This window comes from Lygodium microphyllum, chromosome 8 (genome assembly GCF_053477565.2).
Source record: "Lygodium microphyllum isolate KBCC chromosome 8, Lygodium_microphyllum_v1.1.10, whole genome shotgun sequence".
NCBI lineage: Eukaryota > Viridiplantae > Streptophyta > Polypodiopsida > Schizaeales > Lygodiaceae > Lygodium > Lygodium microphyllum.
The window spans coordinates 91,020,542-91,037,554 of NC_141142.1; positions in this window are offsets into that span (position 1 = coordinate 91,020,542).

The following is a 17,013-nucleotide window of genomic DNA, read 5'->3' on the forward strand; positions in this document are numbered from 1 at the left end:
ATACCCCACAAGCTACCAGGTCCTATTTCATCATTGATCACAATATCCAGACTAGGACCACAATTAAATAAGAGGTATTCCTCATAAGCAAGATTTGCTAATGAATCCGCAAACTGATTCCAGTAACATGGAATTAGCTGAAAAGACACTCTCTCAAACTCTTCAAGTAGGGTCATAGCAGTCCGATGATACATACAAAGAATGGGATTCCGCACTGTGTATGTCCCATCTAGCTGATTCAGGATCAACTGGGAATCCCCTTTTACTAACAATCGATGAATACCACCTTGTTTGGCAATATGCAGTCCCATAATCAAGGCTTTATACTCGGCCATATTGTTAGTGAATCCTACCCCGAGATAAGCAACTAACTTCATCGTCACTCTACATCGGGGATCTCAGATTACTACTCCAACACTTCCTTTTTTATTAGGGCCCGTGGACACTCCGTCAAAATATAATGTATACGTCCACAATGGGTTTACACAGTCGGCCATCAGAACTCCTCTATTCCTAATTGTGGTAATCAAAGTTTAGCATGTTGAGAGGATGAACAGACGGCTCCATCCCACCTTCTTCATTGAACTCAACAGGGATACTCGTCATCAACAGTCGTAAGAAGTGATGGCAGAAGACTTTGATCTCCCACACAAAGGTTCTGTCTTCTTGCTCAATCACTTTATATCCTTTGCTCCACCAGATGAGTTTCCCCTGATGGTATCTTTGCTCCAGATATGGGTGCTCCAAATAAGGGATTAACCGACCCATCAACCGTCTTTTAAGCTCTTCCGCAGGTCTCAGATCATTCCTAGCATGGACCTGCAATGCATTTTCTTTGTATTAGCATACTTAGAAGTAATAAGGTTTAATCTTATTAAGATTAACCTTATTCTTAAACTCTACTCCCTGTAAATCAACTAATAGGGCTATAGACCTGTTCTTCCCTAACCTAACAATCTTGTAAGGGCCATCCCATTTAGGTTCCAATTTTCCTGGGAACAGCTCCCTACGCGCATCGTAATACAAAACCAGTTGTCCTTTCTTAAAGGTATACTTCTTCGCTTTTAGGTCATGCAACTGTTTCATGCGATGTTTAGCCACCTCTTGGTATAATAGGCTTTGCAGCTTGATTTCATCGAGGTACGCTAAAGTCGTAGATCGCTCTAATAGGGCGTCCTCATTACCCAAAGAATGGTTTGTTGCGAATCTAATGGTCGGTAACTCAATTTCTAAGGGTAAAACGCACTCTTCACCATAAACTAGTTTGAATGGCGTGTGGCCAGTGGTGCGCTTGAACGTGGTATTATATGCCCATACTGCCACATATAGCTTCTTGTCCCAGTCTTGTTTCTTTTCAGAGACTATCTTGGACAAGATATCCACAAGCTGTTTATTAGTACTTTCAACCTGCCCATTTGCCTGCAGATTATAAGGAGTCGTTTTATTGTGCTTGATTTGCCAAGTCTTAGTCAAGCTTTTGATCACCTTATTCAGGAAATGGGTTCCACGGTCCGACACTAATTCTTTCGGGGGACCAAAACGGCATATTATCTGCTCTAAAAGGAAACTAACAGTTTCTTTAGCATCACCTTTCCTTGTTGCACGGGCTTCTAACCACTTTTTGAAGTAGTCAGTTGCTACAATAATATATCTCTTTTGCGCAGTCGATGACGGAGTAATAGGGCCTACAAAATCTATTCCCCACTTCTCAAATGGAAGTATCGCCATAATAGGGGTGAGTGGTCTTTTCCTATTCTCTCGACTATCATGTCGTTGACAAATATCGCATCTCTTAACATACGCAAATGCATCCTGGAAGATGGCAGGCCACCAGTAACCTGCTCGTAAAGCCTTTTGTGCTGTAAGCCGTCCAGCAAAATGGCCTCCGCAAGCGGAATCATGGCACTCTTCCAAAATGAATGGCACCTCATCAGGCATCACACATCGGCAATAGATGTCATCAACCCCTTGCCGATATAATGTACCTGCAATCAAGGCAAACTTGAATGCCTGCTGCTTAATTTTCCTTCTCTTAGCTTTAAATAGTTTGGATCCAGCCTCTCCTGTCGATAAATAATGCGTTATTGCAGCATACCAGGAGGGAATAGATGCCGTATCTATTTTAAATAACAACTCCATGTCACTACCTTCAGCCACAGATTCTTTCGGCTCCCCAAAGTCCATAAGACATTCCACAATACCCTGTAACCTTGGTGGCTTACTCCTGATCTCATAATCAAACTCCTGCAAAGTGATTAACCACTTCGCTAGACGATCAGGTGGCTGCAGCTTATTCATCAATAATCGAAGCCCCTCCTCCTTCCTATAAAGCACAAATTTCTCATAGAGGATATAGTGCCTGAATTTCTTGGTCCCAAAGACCATCGCAAGACACAACTTCTCCATGTAGGTATAATTGATCTCTGAAATGCCCAATTTGCGACTAGCAGAGGCTATCGGATGATACCACTTTTCCTCCCAAATTTGGGCTAAACAGCAGCTGATACTATGCATGGTGGCTACTGAAAATATATAGAACACCTCACCTCTTTTAGGTGCTTTTAAAACGGGAGCTTTTACTAGCTCCTGCTTCACATCCCTGAAAGCTACCTTGCAAGGGTCGCTCCATACAAACAAACAGCTAAAGGACAATAGATTTGTAAGCGGCAACGTTCTTTCTGCAAAGGCGTTTATGAATCTATGGTAATAACCAACCGAAGACAGAAAGCTATGAACTTCTTTCGGAGTGCGTGGTGGACCCATGGCAACTATGACTTTAACCTTCTCGGGATCTGTCGCAATTCCTACCGAACTGACCACATGGCCCAGCAAGAGCCCATAAGGTATGCCAAAAATGCACTTCCGTGGGTTTAGAGAGATGCAAAATTGTTTGCAGTGCTCAAAGCACTTTCTTAAAATGATCAACTGCCTTTCTCTCACGGTGGCAGCCCCTAAGTCATCAATAAACACCTTCAACTCTTCCGGGGATATGTCACCGAATGTCTTATCTGCTGTTCGTTGCCACGAACCAGGCGCATTGCATAAACCAAAGGCCATCACATGGTACGCAAAAGTACCAAAGACAGTAATAAAAGTTGTTTTCAACTTGTCCTCTTTTGCAATTGCCATCTGGTTATATCCTGCAAAGCAATCCATAAACGAATATATCTCCCTACCCGCTAATTGATCCAAAATTTGGTCAATGAATGGCAACGGGTAGTAATCCTTAGCTGTCTGCTTATTCAGCTCTCTAAAATCCACACATAATCGGATTTGATAATTTTTCTTCTTTCTGATCACAACTGGTGAACGCCATTCCGTGTGTTGCACATGAAAAATCAAACCCGCTTTCCTTAGCTTCTGTAATTCTTTAAACAGCCCGTCCCTTAGTTCAAAAGGCATACGCCTTACTTTCTGACGTACAGGACGACTGCCCTCTTTTATAGGAATAGTATGAGCAGCCACGCTGGGAGGGATGCCTCTCAGCTCATCATAACTCCAGGCAAAGATATCGCGAAACTCTTGAATCAAGGACACATAGTCCTCCCTTTCTGCTGAGCTGAGCATAGAACCTAATTTAATTGGCCGAGAATCATTTGGCGTGCCAAGGTCTAGCTCGATAACATCTGCATCTCTTATACAATCTTCAGCCTCTATCGGCTCATTCAAAGTGATCTGATAGATGTCTTCCGTGGTGGATCCCTCTTTGGACTCATCACTCGATGATGTCTCACTGGCGGATAAATCCTCTAATGTCTCCAATTCTGTAGAAGATAGAGGAGCTCTCTCACTTTGCCGGGACTCAGGATAGGCATCAATCACCACGCGTTGAGCACCTCTGCCGAATATCAACCGACCGGCGGGTATATCCACTTGGCAGTCCGCTTGCAAGATCCAAGGTCGTCCAAGTAATACTTGGTAACTTGGATGCCGTGCAAAACGAATCACCCTGAAGTCCAACAGGCATTCTAGATTTGCAACATTGACATGGAACTTAGTAATGCAGCCTTCCGGCTGTCTCAAACTATCATCCACCATTCTGAGAATTGTGGAGGTATCTTTTTGGATCGCAAGACCCAACCTTTCCATCAGTTCAGAACTCATAATGTTAACAGATGATCTCGTGTCGGCAATGGCATAATCTACTAATATCCCATCGACATAGGCTGCAACCCTTGGGCAATGCTTCTCAGCATGCTCGAACCAGTCTTCACCAACTTGCGCAATACCCAAAGGTTCTACGATATACCCAGTACACAGGATCTTTCTAAATTCCTTGCGTACTCCTTGGGAAAGCTTAATAAGCTGTAAAAGATTCACATCGGGCTTGACTTCGCAAAGCAAGCTCGCCAAATCCAATTCATGATAGTTCGATAGAGTTCGCTTTTCACGCCAAACCATCCGCTCTTTAGGTCGCTGAACCGGCTTTATTGCCTCTTTTTTAACTTTCACCTTCTTCCTCGGTGGTTCCTTATCCTTCTTAGCATCATCTTTACTCTCCACGGGCTTCAGAGGTCCTCCTTCCATAGCAGGATCCAAAACTTGCGTTCCTTTGTCACCCTGTTTAGGGTTTCCGTCGACAGGCTTATCCTTCTCAGCCTCTCTACCCTTTTGACCTCTTGTAAGGATAGCTCGCAGATTAGAGATTTCAGCGTCATTAACATGCACAACCTTAATCAAACTAGCCCCACTACCACTAGGCAGCTCCTCCACTGTAGTCTTTGGTCGTTGGAGTATTTTTTTAGGCCCGTCTTCTCACTGAGAATCATTTCCTTGCACACGATGATTAACAAGCCGTGGTTGCCAACTACCTGGCTGGAGGGAACTAATCTTACTCCAGCAAGTGGCTTCTAAATGGCCGGATTTTCCACAGATGTCGCACTTGACATTTGGGCAATTTCGTGGATAATGCTACCCATCACACCATTTGCAGCTAAACCTCGAAGGTGCACCCTCATCTGGGTATCTACTTCCTATCAAATTTTGTTGCTTTTTAAGGAAGTTGACATCAAGGGCTATTTGTCGATACTGCTCTGTAATCATGTCGGTATAATGCTTCATCATGTCCTTAACCTCGTCAAGAACATTGGAAGCGCTCGACTCGTAGCCTTGATCATTACCCTGTCGTTCCATCGGCCTAATGATCCAATTAGGCACTGGTTGTTGAACCATAGGCATGGTATTAGGATTAACTGCCTGACCTCCACCATTTGGAGCCATTTGACTGCCCATAGGCATCGACATGCTAGGGGGAGCTGGTAATAAAGGAACATTCTGCATCATGTTCCCTCTCCCATTAGGATTAGCTATCACTATCCCTTGGCTACCACTGCCATTGGCCATCACCATGTTATTTTCCAATGCTAGACCTATATTCGGATTGCCTCGAGAGGCATAGGTGCTTGTAGTCGGGATTCCACTTCTTGTGCTCGTGTAATGGTAGTATCTATATCCCCCAAAGGGACACTACTCAACTACAACTGGATATTAAAGTCCAAACCATGCAGAAAATATTGCAATTGGGCAGTTGCGGGGATAGGAATAGAGGTGTCCAACTTACAGAAAACCTCTTTTATCTTCTTCGCATAAGCACGAATATCCTCGTGTGGTTCTTGGCGAGTCACGTTAAGTACATGCAACCAATATTGCCCACCCCGTTTAGGGGCAAACTCCCTTCGAAAAGCTCCATAAAATGAATCAATGTTCAATATGGTTCCGGCTTCTAAACCATGATACCATATGGCAGCTCTTCCTTTGAGAGTCATGTTGAAGAACATCATTAAATGTCCTTCTTCTTGGATGCGACAGTTAAACATCAGCTTTTGAAACTCCCTGATGTGGAGTTTCGCATCTTCCTCAACTAGCCCATTAAAAATGGGTAGCGAGTAACCTATGTTACAACTATATATATCATCTCTCACTTGACTTGGGTCTCACCTATATATACTAACTCTACATCAATATGAATCATTCTTTGGGAGCATGTCTTGTGTATCTCTCTCGTACTCTCTCTCTCTCTCAACATCAAGAAAACTTTATAGTAAATCATTTTTGTATCGTAGGTATGTGTAGGGGCTCGGGTTTTTCCCTTGTTCTCCCCAAGGGTTTTTTCACTCGCAGCCAGAGACCTTTGTTTGAGTGGGGATGTTACAACTATATATATCATCTCTCACTTGACTTGGGTCTCACCTATATATACTAACTCTACATCAATATGAATCATTATTTAGGAGCATGTCTTGTGTATCTCTCTCGTACTCTCTCTCTCTCTCTCTCTCTCAACAACCTAGAGCCGGAAAATCCGTCGTTCCTGCAGGAATTGCAATAGGCTACGCCATGACGGAAATTGGATTTGCACTAGGAATAGGGGACGGTGGGGTTACACCTCCCGCAGGGGAATACCTCCTAAAAATTTCAGCACGTCGCCTAGCTCTTTAGTCTCTCCCTTGCTTTTGGATTTCTGCTAGATGATGCTTATCGATAAATAACGGATCAATCTTAGTATCCTTTGGCATAAACTGCTACTGGTCCCTAGACAACCAGGATTCGAGGACCGCCACTTCTAAGCGGCTCCCGGCAGCAGATGCACCACTGATGGGACCTGAAACGGGCCGGCACTGGCTCATGCACTAGCCGGACCTCTATCATGCGCTCAACAACCCCGCGACCTCGCGGCCAAGAGCATGGATGACACATACATCATCTTCCTAAACATATTGCGTTTGTATCACGTCTCATAGTCCAACTTTAACCCAATTAACAATCCTGAGAGGGAGTCCCAGCACATTGCCAAATAGCACGAAACACAAACATAGGAGGTCCTCCCACAGCTGACTGCCACTACCTCACTGTGACTCTCCTACACCTTGGGGATTGGCCCCTCGATGCGTCGCTAAACATACATAACATACGAACACAAACTTCTCTCTTTTATGATTCGCGTATTTCCAGGAGATATACCATGCTTCCTCACTTTACTTCCCCCTTAGACCCAACGCCTAGCCTACAGCTTAGGACAACCTTACTCACTCAACGGTGGTCAAATTCCTCTAGAAAGCAATTGCCATGCACCTAGGAGGTATTGTCTGATACTTTTTAAATTTCTTTATGATTCATGCAAATTGTGAATGTCCATGTGCTCAAACAATTAAGAAAATCAGCAATTGTGCACATGTGGAAACCATTTCTTTCAATGATTTCAACTATTGCTTGTATGCGGCGTTGCATGAACCTAGCACCGAGAAACCCTCATGCTACTAGGTTCTTATTTTTTAAATATTGTCCAATCTATATGGTATGCATAAAAAACCAGCAAGCTTTTCATCATTTCATTCAACATTTCAACACTTTTCATACACTCTACACCCTCAACCATTTAGGTTGTGCATCGTGCATAGGATTAGGGTTCATTTTTTACATTTTTATTGTATAAAAAGCCATAAAAACTCTCTAAAACATAGAGGTATTGCTGAACTGAGGCTAAACCTCATACTTTAGACCCCCCATATATCCACAAACATGGTTCTTATTTTTCCTTAATTTTCGGCACTCAAAATCCATTTTCCCCTATTTTCCCCTTATTTTCCCTATTTTTCTTGTATTTTTTTGCAATATTAAATGACTAAAAATTCAAAGTGAGTTATGGGCTGTGGCCCTTAGGTCTATTTGCAACAAAAACACAAGTTTAGTTGCTGTGTCTTATTATATTTTCCATTTATATCTCAAAAACACCCAATTTTCCCATATTTTACGTGTTTTACGGGTTTTACACTATTAATTTCATCCACAACACTTATGATTTTCTGATTTTTTGAGAATAAATAGTTGAAAGACATTGCAAACAACATTATAATGCATAATCATCTCATGGGAACAAGTATTCATGAAGCAAATTGCATAAAACATCAATTTCCTTTGTAAAAATGAGATTACCGTTCTTTGCGGGTTGCGGGTTTTTATTTGCCATATCTCAGGACTGATTTCCAGCCACCATTAATGCTCATGACAGTCCACAATCAGCAATCTTCCTTCCTATTGAACCACGGAGCAATCCGGTCTTCATTGGACAAGCATCCGTTATCCATTCTTCTTCTTCTTCTTCACCACATGAATCTAGCTTTAGGGGAGAGAGAGGGAGGAGAGAGAAAGACTAGATTTCCATCTCAGCATTCAGGCCACCATTGGAGGAGAGAAGAAAGGCGATAGAGTCCACAGACAGAGGGGAATGGAGCCCCATAATCCATTAGGCAGGGTGTGTGTAACAGCCATGATGCCTCCCATCCATTCATGGCGCAAAATTCGGCGTTGTTGCTGGCCACGTTTTCTTCTCCTTCCCACGATTTGTTTTATCCGAAAATGCATGCCTTTTGGTTGGGGGGTTAAAATTCCCCCAAAGGGCACCCCCCCTTTGGTCCATGTTGTGGCCACCCTTTCAAATCTTGATCAATTCTTGGCCTTTTTCCCCGTCCGGACTCGGAATCGAGCTTTGAAAAATCCTGGGCGTCCGGCTTGGCATCCCGCATAGGCTAATAACTCGTGTCAACCTACACGACTATCTGAAAAATTATGAAAAATTAACGAGTGTCGCTTGGGCGCCTTTAAAGCACTTTGGCGCTTAAAATCATCCTAGATCGAGCCGCTGCCTTCGACGTTGACTATTTTTCCCTTGATATTCATAATTTTTAGCTATTTTTAAGCACTTCTCGGCACCAAAATTCCGCTCTCATTGCAAGAAGCTAAGTCCAAGGTATTGTGGACCATACAAGATCCTCAAATGCCTAGGATCTAATGCTTACAGATTGTAACTCCCTGAGAACCTAAAGGTTCACAATGTATTCCATATCAGCTTATTGAAGAAATATGTACCTAATCCTAACCATGTACTTGACGACCAACAAATTGTAATGCCTAGTAAAGGAGTCCTTGAACTAAGGCGTGATAGGATCTTAGATGTTAGGGAGAGACAATTAAGATCCAGAACCTTGAGAGAATGCCTCCTCCCGTGGAAAGATTATCCCGAAGAGGATGCCACTTGGATAGATGAAGTCACTCTCAACCATCAATATCCCGAGTTTATCTCGAGATGAGGACATCTCCATTCCTCTAAGGGGGAGAGAATGTAATATACCAAACACTACACGCATGAACCCCCCTTTTTAAGTATTAGGGATAATTTTTCTTAAATATGAAAGCAAATTTTTTTAATTTCCCCTCTCCTCCAGCCGACTGTCGAGCTGGAGGAAGAGGGGATTAGTAAGTAGGCAAGCTCCTTGCTGGAGCTTTCCAGGGCAATGATACATGCCTGAGGACACACAAGGGGGGTGAGGATATTATCCCCTCCCCTATAAAATTGAGGGGCCACAGGCTGAAAAGGGAGGGGGCCAGAGATCGGGAGTGCTGTCGCCATGACGTTGTTCCAAAACGGTGAGTGAGAGAGAGAAGGCCTTTTGAGAGGGGAGGACTACCGTGGAGCAGTTGGAGGAGGAGACGTCGTATCACTTAGTCACTGCCTGCCGCCACTCAACGCTGCCATCGCCACGTTTTGCCGCCGTTTCGTACTGAAACCCCCCCCCATGTGGATAAGCTTCTGGAAGCTTAGAAGCTTCCAAGGGGGGGCCTTCTTAATCCCCCTTCATGTGCCTCTTGAAACCCCCTTCCCCGGGTCTTAAAATTCTCTTAGCCTCCCTTCCTTTGGGCTTGAAACCCCCTCCCCCGTGTTTTGAAATTTATTTTAGCCCCCTTCCTTTGTGGCATCTTGAAACCCCCCTTAAAATTCATCTTTAAGGCTTCCTTAGGATTCCCACCCCCCCCCCCCCCCCCAAAAAGCTTGACCTTAAGGGTCCTTTGCCTCTCCGCGATTATAAATCCCCCCTAAGGGCCCCTTAGCCTTTTTCTTTTCCCATGAAAAATACCCTTGGGGCTTTGTTTTTTTTCCCACTCGTAAAAAAGAAGAGAGTATTGAGGATCTTTTAACACCTCCCTTTCCCACTCAAAAACCCTCATAAGGGATTCCACACTTTTTTTTAAGTTTTTATTATTCCGCGTTTGTGCAAATTTTTACAAGGCCATTAAGCCCCTCCTATGGCTTTAATGGGTCTTATCCGCAAAAGATTGTGAAACACCCCCCTTTTTGAAATCCCTACTTCAAGGAGGAAGCCTTCGAAAACTGCTATTGATGGACGGTGCAAGTTATTACAAAAGGGAGCCACGGTGGAATTTCAAAAAGGAAGTTGTAAAGCTGCTTCCACGACAGAAAGACTACAATTGCAATGCCTCCTAAGAAAGTCCAAGGCACAGCCGCGGGAGGGTTATCTCCCAGCATCCACGTCGACATCTCACCCCAAGCCTAGGTTTTCCTTCCTAATTTTTATTTGATATTGTTGTATTTCAATCATGCAAGGTTAATTGTTAGAAATAGGATATGCTTTTGTCCTAAATGCTCATGACGAAGGAACTTAGTCATTAATACTTTCAATAAAACATGCAAAATAAAGGAAGCATAAATGCATTTCTAGCAAATATCTTTATGTATTGAAATGAATTAAAAATTAGATTAATGTCCATTAAAATAGTATACTTTGTTTAAGCCTAGATGTATAAACTGCATATCGCACTATTAACCCATATCCCCTTCGCAATGAATTATCATGGAAAGTGCAAGGCATCAAATGATTCTTACAATGCATAACTCTAGGAAATTATCATTTGTCAACTACATAAATTATCAAGTAAAAGGTTTCTTGTTTAGCATGAATTTTGTTCACAAAGTATAGGAAGATTAGTTGGAATTAACCTAACCTATGCCTAACCTCAAATCGATAAGTTAAGGTTGAAAAATCAATTTACGCATAGATAACGAGTCATGTGGAAATGATCACGTAATTATCTTCTAGAGTTAAACAAATTGGCATAAACCTAAAATACCTAAACCACGGACGGAGTACTCGTTTAGAATGAGTTAAATTCCAAGAAATTCACTAGGAAGTTAATACGTGACCTAATCGTACGTATTGCTAAAACTGAAACTCCTATACCTTAAATACTTGCCCACATTCACTGTATGTAGGGATAGTGAAACATATTTGGAAAGTGAACTAGGGTTGTCCCTAAGAATCTTACGAGATGGAACTTGAAACCCTAGGACTGACGACGTCAGCCTAATGTAATCAGGAACAGATTGTTTCGTGACTCCATTCAATGCGACACTTGTGCAACAAGTGTGGAGTCATATGATCTTGTGATTGGATCACAAGGGAATGGGCAAATTCTCGCAACGAGGTTGGCAAGTCCTTACGCAAGTTATCTTGCAAGAGGATGAATAATCATCCTAATTTAGTATCTTTCGTGAGTAAAGAAGATTGATTGGAAACTAAAGACCAGCCGATAAACTGAAATAACCGATGAACTTAAGGTTTGACCAAGTCGGGTTATTAGGGTATGCCCTAACCCAGGATATAGGGGATCTTGCCAAGTTGCAAGTCATCCCAGATCAAGTGCTGGACGCATTCGAAAGGAAGGATTCATTCCTTAGTGGTTTGCGAACAAAAATGATCAATGGACATGTTTGTGCTTGCTACAGATTTTAGAGCACTGTGTGGCTTTGTTTAATCAATGAATTAAAAGATAAATGGATATCTATCCTTCAGGTTGAAGGCCTGAAGGGAGAGGCAGCTTCAGTTACCCCCGAGTGCCTACCTGACCCTAACCAAGGGGGTTGTTAACCGCACCGGGCATGTGGACCGAACCCGCCACGAGAGGTCTCTCTGTTGAGTGCTACTTGGAGCAGGAGGATGCTTGGGTGCCAGAGGGGGCTCTGGCCGTAAATCCCTCGCCTTCCGGGCCCTGCACAAGAGGCTAACGTGACTTGCGATTGGATCTCGAGACCCGTATACTAGTCTACGGGCAGAAACTTGGATTGGTAATCCCTGTGGATTGCTGGATAGCCTTCGGGCAGATTGCGGATAAGCCTACGGGCTGGACTCTTTGTATTTCAAAGATAAATATGATAACCTATTAATAAGGAACTTGTCTGATATTGTTTTTCTATGTCAAGTGAAAAGAACCAGTGCCTAACGGGTTAATTAAAGAAGCTGATTGTTACATGTCCAACTTATGTGTTAGGTAATTAAATAACTAAAACAACCTGAGGAAAGTGCGGAGGATGGGCCATAGGTTCGTCCTACGGATGGGTGGTCCGGTTGGCCCGAAACTTTTCTCAAATCACGATGGACAGCAGGAAGATCGTCAAAGAACACGAACAACAAAAGCGTTGACCTAGAGTTATGATTGAACCCGATTTACGCTGTTTTAGGGGAACGGAATTGGACTATGCCTTATGGCAGAGAGGTTGAGCTTTGCATCCCTCTCGTTTCCCATTCTCCTTGAAGCAAGTGCAGCGTGAATCCACTTCAGACCTGGCGGTTCTGCGTAAAGTAGTTTGCTTGGGTTCGACGCTAGTTACCGCTAGGAAATGACCAATAAGTAAAACCCTAATGCAGGTCGATCCTAAGTGGAAAACGGTCGGAATACTTCCGCTACGTGGCAGACACGGAAAGCCCTAGATTGCAAACCCCGTAACATTCCATGGGAGTGCCAGGTGGAGCTTTCTAGACATCCTTTCCGATGGACTGCTAAGATGTGTCGTGAAGATACAAGTGGACACGTTACACAACAAGATTAGCAAAAGGTTGATGAATGGCCGATTCTTCATTGCGTGTTGTAGATATACCCTTGGTAGAGCTTGAAAGAATGGGAGTGTTGGTAGAGTGCACATTTGTCAATTGAAGCTTCTTAACAATATCATTAATAAACTTTGTCTGGCGAAGAAGAAGAATGCCTTTTTTTCGGTGTCGTTGAACTTGAATACCCAAACAAGAATGTATCTCACCAAGATCCACCATTTCAAATGCAGTTGATAAAAGCTTCTTCATAGCATGCAAGAAAACAATATTATTTGACACAAGAATAGTATCATCAACATATAGAGCAAGAATAATAAAACATTTGTCCTCCCTTTATGAAGATCAAGAATTTTGGAAAAATTGGAGTGTGCAAATCATTGATGCCATAATTTGCAATCTGCATCTCTAGGGGCAGTAACAACATTTGCAACCTTATCGTTCAATGATAGCTCAAATAGATTACCATGTCGAGGAGCCACTACTATAGTATGTTTGTCTTTCTCTATACGACATTGATTATGATCAAAGCCAACAAACAAACCAAGATCAACTAGACGAGCAACAGAAAGAATATTTCTTTGCAAATCTGGAACATGAAGAACTCCTCTTAATATTCTAGTAGATGAAGCAGTCCCCAGATATAAATCACCCACTCCTTTGACTTGACAAGTCGTATCATCCGCAAGGTAAACAAACTTCTTAACAGGAAGAGAATGATAATTGTGAAGCCACTGCGATTGGTATGTCATGTTTCCAGTGGCACCTGAATCAACGATGAATAAAGAACCATCATGAACATGAAGTACCTTTTCTGGAGAGATATCATGATGGACGAAATTGAGCTCCTGATGAGTATGATCATCATGAGTTGTATTTTGTTGAACAATATAAGCTCGAGAACATTCTTCATCATATCTGTATTTATAACAACGATGAGATGGATGATCTATATGTGCACAATAATCACAAGGAGGAAAACTTTTGGACGAGCGAGGTTGCTTTGTAGTAACTCCATGCTCCTCATCATATTGACGTGCCCAACAATCAGAAGCACATGACCTTTCTTATCATAATAAGAACAATGTTTGTTAGGATAAGCAAGACGAGAAGATTTACCACCTTGATTAGGGCGTTCACCCTACTGAAAACGTGAAGCGGGACGCTTGCAGCATCAAAATCCCTTTATTCGCGAGTGACCAAAACAGCATCAGATTTTTCCAAATGATGCTCATGATGTTGAGAATATTTATAAGAGATATACATGCTTTGTCAAAGTGGATATCATCCTTGTTAGACAAAATAGTGATGATATTGTCATATGAAGGATCTTTGATGGTATGAAGAAGTTGAGTAACAATCTGATTTTTAGCAATAGGAGCGCCGGCAGCTCCAAGATGATTTGATAATGTCTTTAAAAGCCTTGATATGAGAGTGCATAGAAGTACCAACCTTATATTGAAGATTCTTCAAACGAGTTTGGAGATATAAAATTTTGGTGACCGATTTCTTCTCAAACGTTGAGATAAGATACTCCCAAACAGCATGAGAGGTTTCCAGATGAAAAACATCCAACATAAGTGAGTTAGGAAGTGCAGACAATATATAACGACGAGCCGCTTTGTCACGACGAATCCAATCAGTATGATCAATTTTCCATTGTTCAAATAGCGGGCTATCAGTAATCAGAGAATTGTCATTCATCACATCAATAGGTTGAACTGGGCAAGACAGGTCGCCCAAAACAATATCAAATAATTCATCACCTTCAAGAATTAGCATCATCTTTTCTTTCCACCTAGGAAAGCCTTATCCTTGGAAGAAGGGAACCAAACATTGGCCAAACAAATATCCGTTAACAATTACGCATTTGGCCATGCCTGTATCTCGAGAGAAAACAAATAAGATGAGATCATAGAATCTGCAAACCATGAACAAGACGAGCGTAGTTGAGATGCGTGACAATCAAAATAGGGAGATGCACGTAAGAATGACGAAAAGTATTGAGTGACTAAAAAGAAAGCCCGAAATAGAGAGACACAACGTGCAAGACGAGATGATGCGTATAAGAAAAGTGCTATTTCGATCGAACAAAAAATGTGAAGGAGAATAAAACATCATTAAAAATAGCAAGATGTTTGCTTGTCATAATCAACATCATTAACGAAGACGAGCGATTAACGAATTGTAATTGGGGATTAACAAACTGTAATTAGAATTACAGTTTTAAATAAAGAATCGTAGATTCGAGCAGAATTGTTGTCTTGAATCCTGAACTGTCATAACTTTTGATCCAGAACTCTGATTGACAACAAGCGGTTTTGACAGGGTTTGAGAGCACGACGAGAGCTACACACTTGTTCATGTATCAAATCATCACTTATGCAAAGTTTTCTTTTTAAAGAAAAAATTAACTAATACTTCTAGTTTGAACAAGTTCATGTATCAAATCATTACTTGTGCAAAGAATTCAATCAAGTATAAACAATGAAACAACTTATCTTCCTTGTTGTTGCTACACATCCATAGCTCTGATACCATGTTGAGAGAGAGAGAGAGTACGAGAGAGATACACAAGACATACTCCCAAAGAATGATTCATATTGATGTAGAGTTAGTATATATAGGTGAGACCCAAGTCAAGTGACAGATGATATATATAGTTGTAACAGTTGGCTACCTCCTATCACAATAGGGTGACACTTGATATCTAGAGGATCGTGGCTATTTTAATGGGCTGACCTACTACTATTTGTAGTTGAGTTAAGGTAGCATGATAATTGACAAGGGTGGAAAAGTTAATTGTTGTAGACTTTGCCAAGGCAGAGTTTTAAAGAAGCACTTGCTAGTTAGCAAATACAATGATTTCATGATCTAGAGTATGAGGTCAGTATGAGGTTTAGATCTAGAACATGTGTTCTAACTAGATTTCTCTCTCTAGAGTATGTTAACTATCTTGGCTAGTTCTTTGCCTTATTTCTAGATCCAACCATTCTAGATTCAACTATCTCAAAGAGGAGCATGCTATCCTTGACAAATCCAACTGGATGCCATCCACACATGTAGCAGACCTTACACTTACCACCAAACAATATAGGGTGGCTAGTTTTTAGCCCATACTAGGTTTCATTTTGTAGGAATATCCTCTTTTGGATTTATAGTCCCCAATTGGCATTGATGGCATCTCTTGAGTAGGTGCCAATCCTACCCTCTCTACCGCATTTGACAAGCTGAATGGGACAAACTAACCTCTATGGTTGTGCCACATGGAGTGCCTCTTCAATGATTGTGACGTTTGGGGTTTTTCTACTGTCTCTATACCTTGACCTTCTCTAGATCCCCATGATGGTGTAGTGGTAGATTTAATAGTTGTATGCGATCGATTGAATGCTAGAGCATGCTCTTTTCTCTTTTTGAGTTGTACAGATTTTGTGCTTGTGCATGTTGGACGTATCCACACCACCATAGAGGTTTGGAAGAGATTGGCATCTCCCTTCCAGATATTGACGTTTGGGCATCGATTATCTCTCGATTTGAAGCTACAATAAATTGTTGTTGAAAATTTCCCTACAATGCAAGATCACATCCAAAGGATGGAGGATATTTGGGATGGACCTTGCATCCCTTTTGGTATAGACATTTATTCAAAGGACCTAGTTGTGATACTTCTCTCACATCTTCCATCACTGACATATGATGCTTTCTACACTAGTCTTCTTACTTCTCGTAACCAGGAGACTCACTTGGGAGAAGCACACCCCATTGGTGCATGTTAGGGGTGATTGTTGCTTTCTTGTACCTTCAGCCATTGTAGTCAACTCAAATATAAGAAGAATAGCCTTTTTGGGCCAAGGCACTCTTAAAATCCAATTTAAAATTCCTTCATGTTGTTATTCTAGCAAGAATGTTCCATTTGAGATTTTCCTAGCAGTTCAAACTTCACTCTAGGGTCTATTTATAATTATAGCCATATCAATACAAGCTTGTTCATTAACTCCATGAAAACTTGCTTTGACCTCTTTCTCCTCATCTCTTCCTCTTCTTCATCTCTAACAATCTACTCATCTTTCACCTAGATCTCCACTACATGTAAATCTTTTGTATCACCTTTCTTGCATACCTCAATCCTCATCCTATCCTTGGTACTCTCATGTCAATCTCAAAAATCTCTATCAAAGAATATGTCACATGTAATAATTTACAACCATTAGACTCGGCCTTATCATGTTTAGAAAATTGTCCTACAAGATCATTGTACAGAAAACTGCTCGTATCTTTTGAGCGATAACTCAAATTGCCAAGCTTTAAAAAGAAAATTTGTAGCCCAACTTGTGAT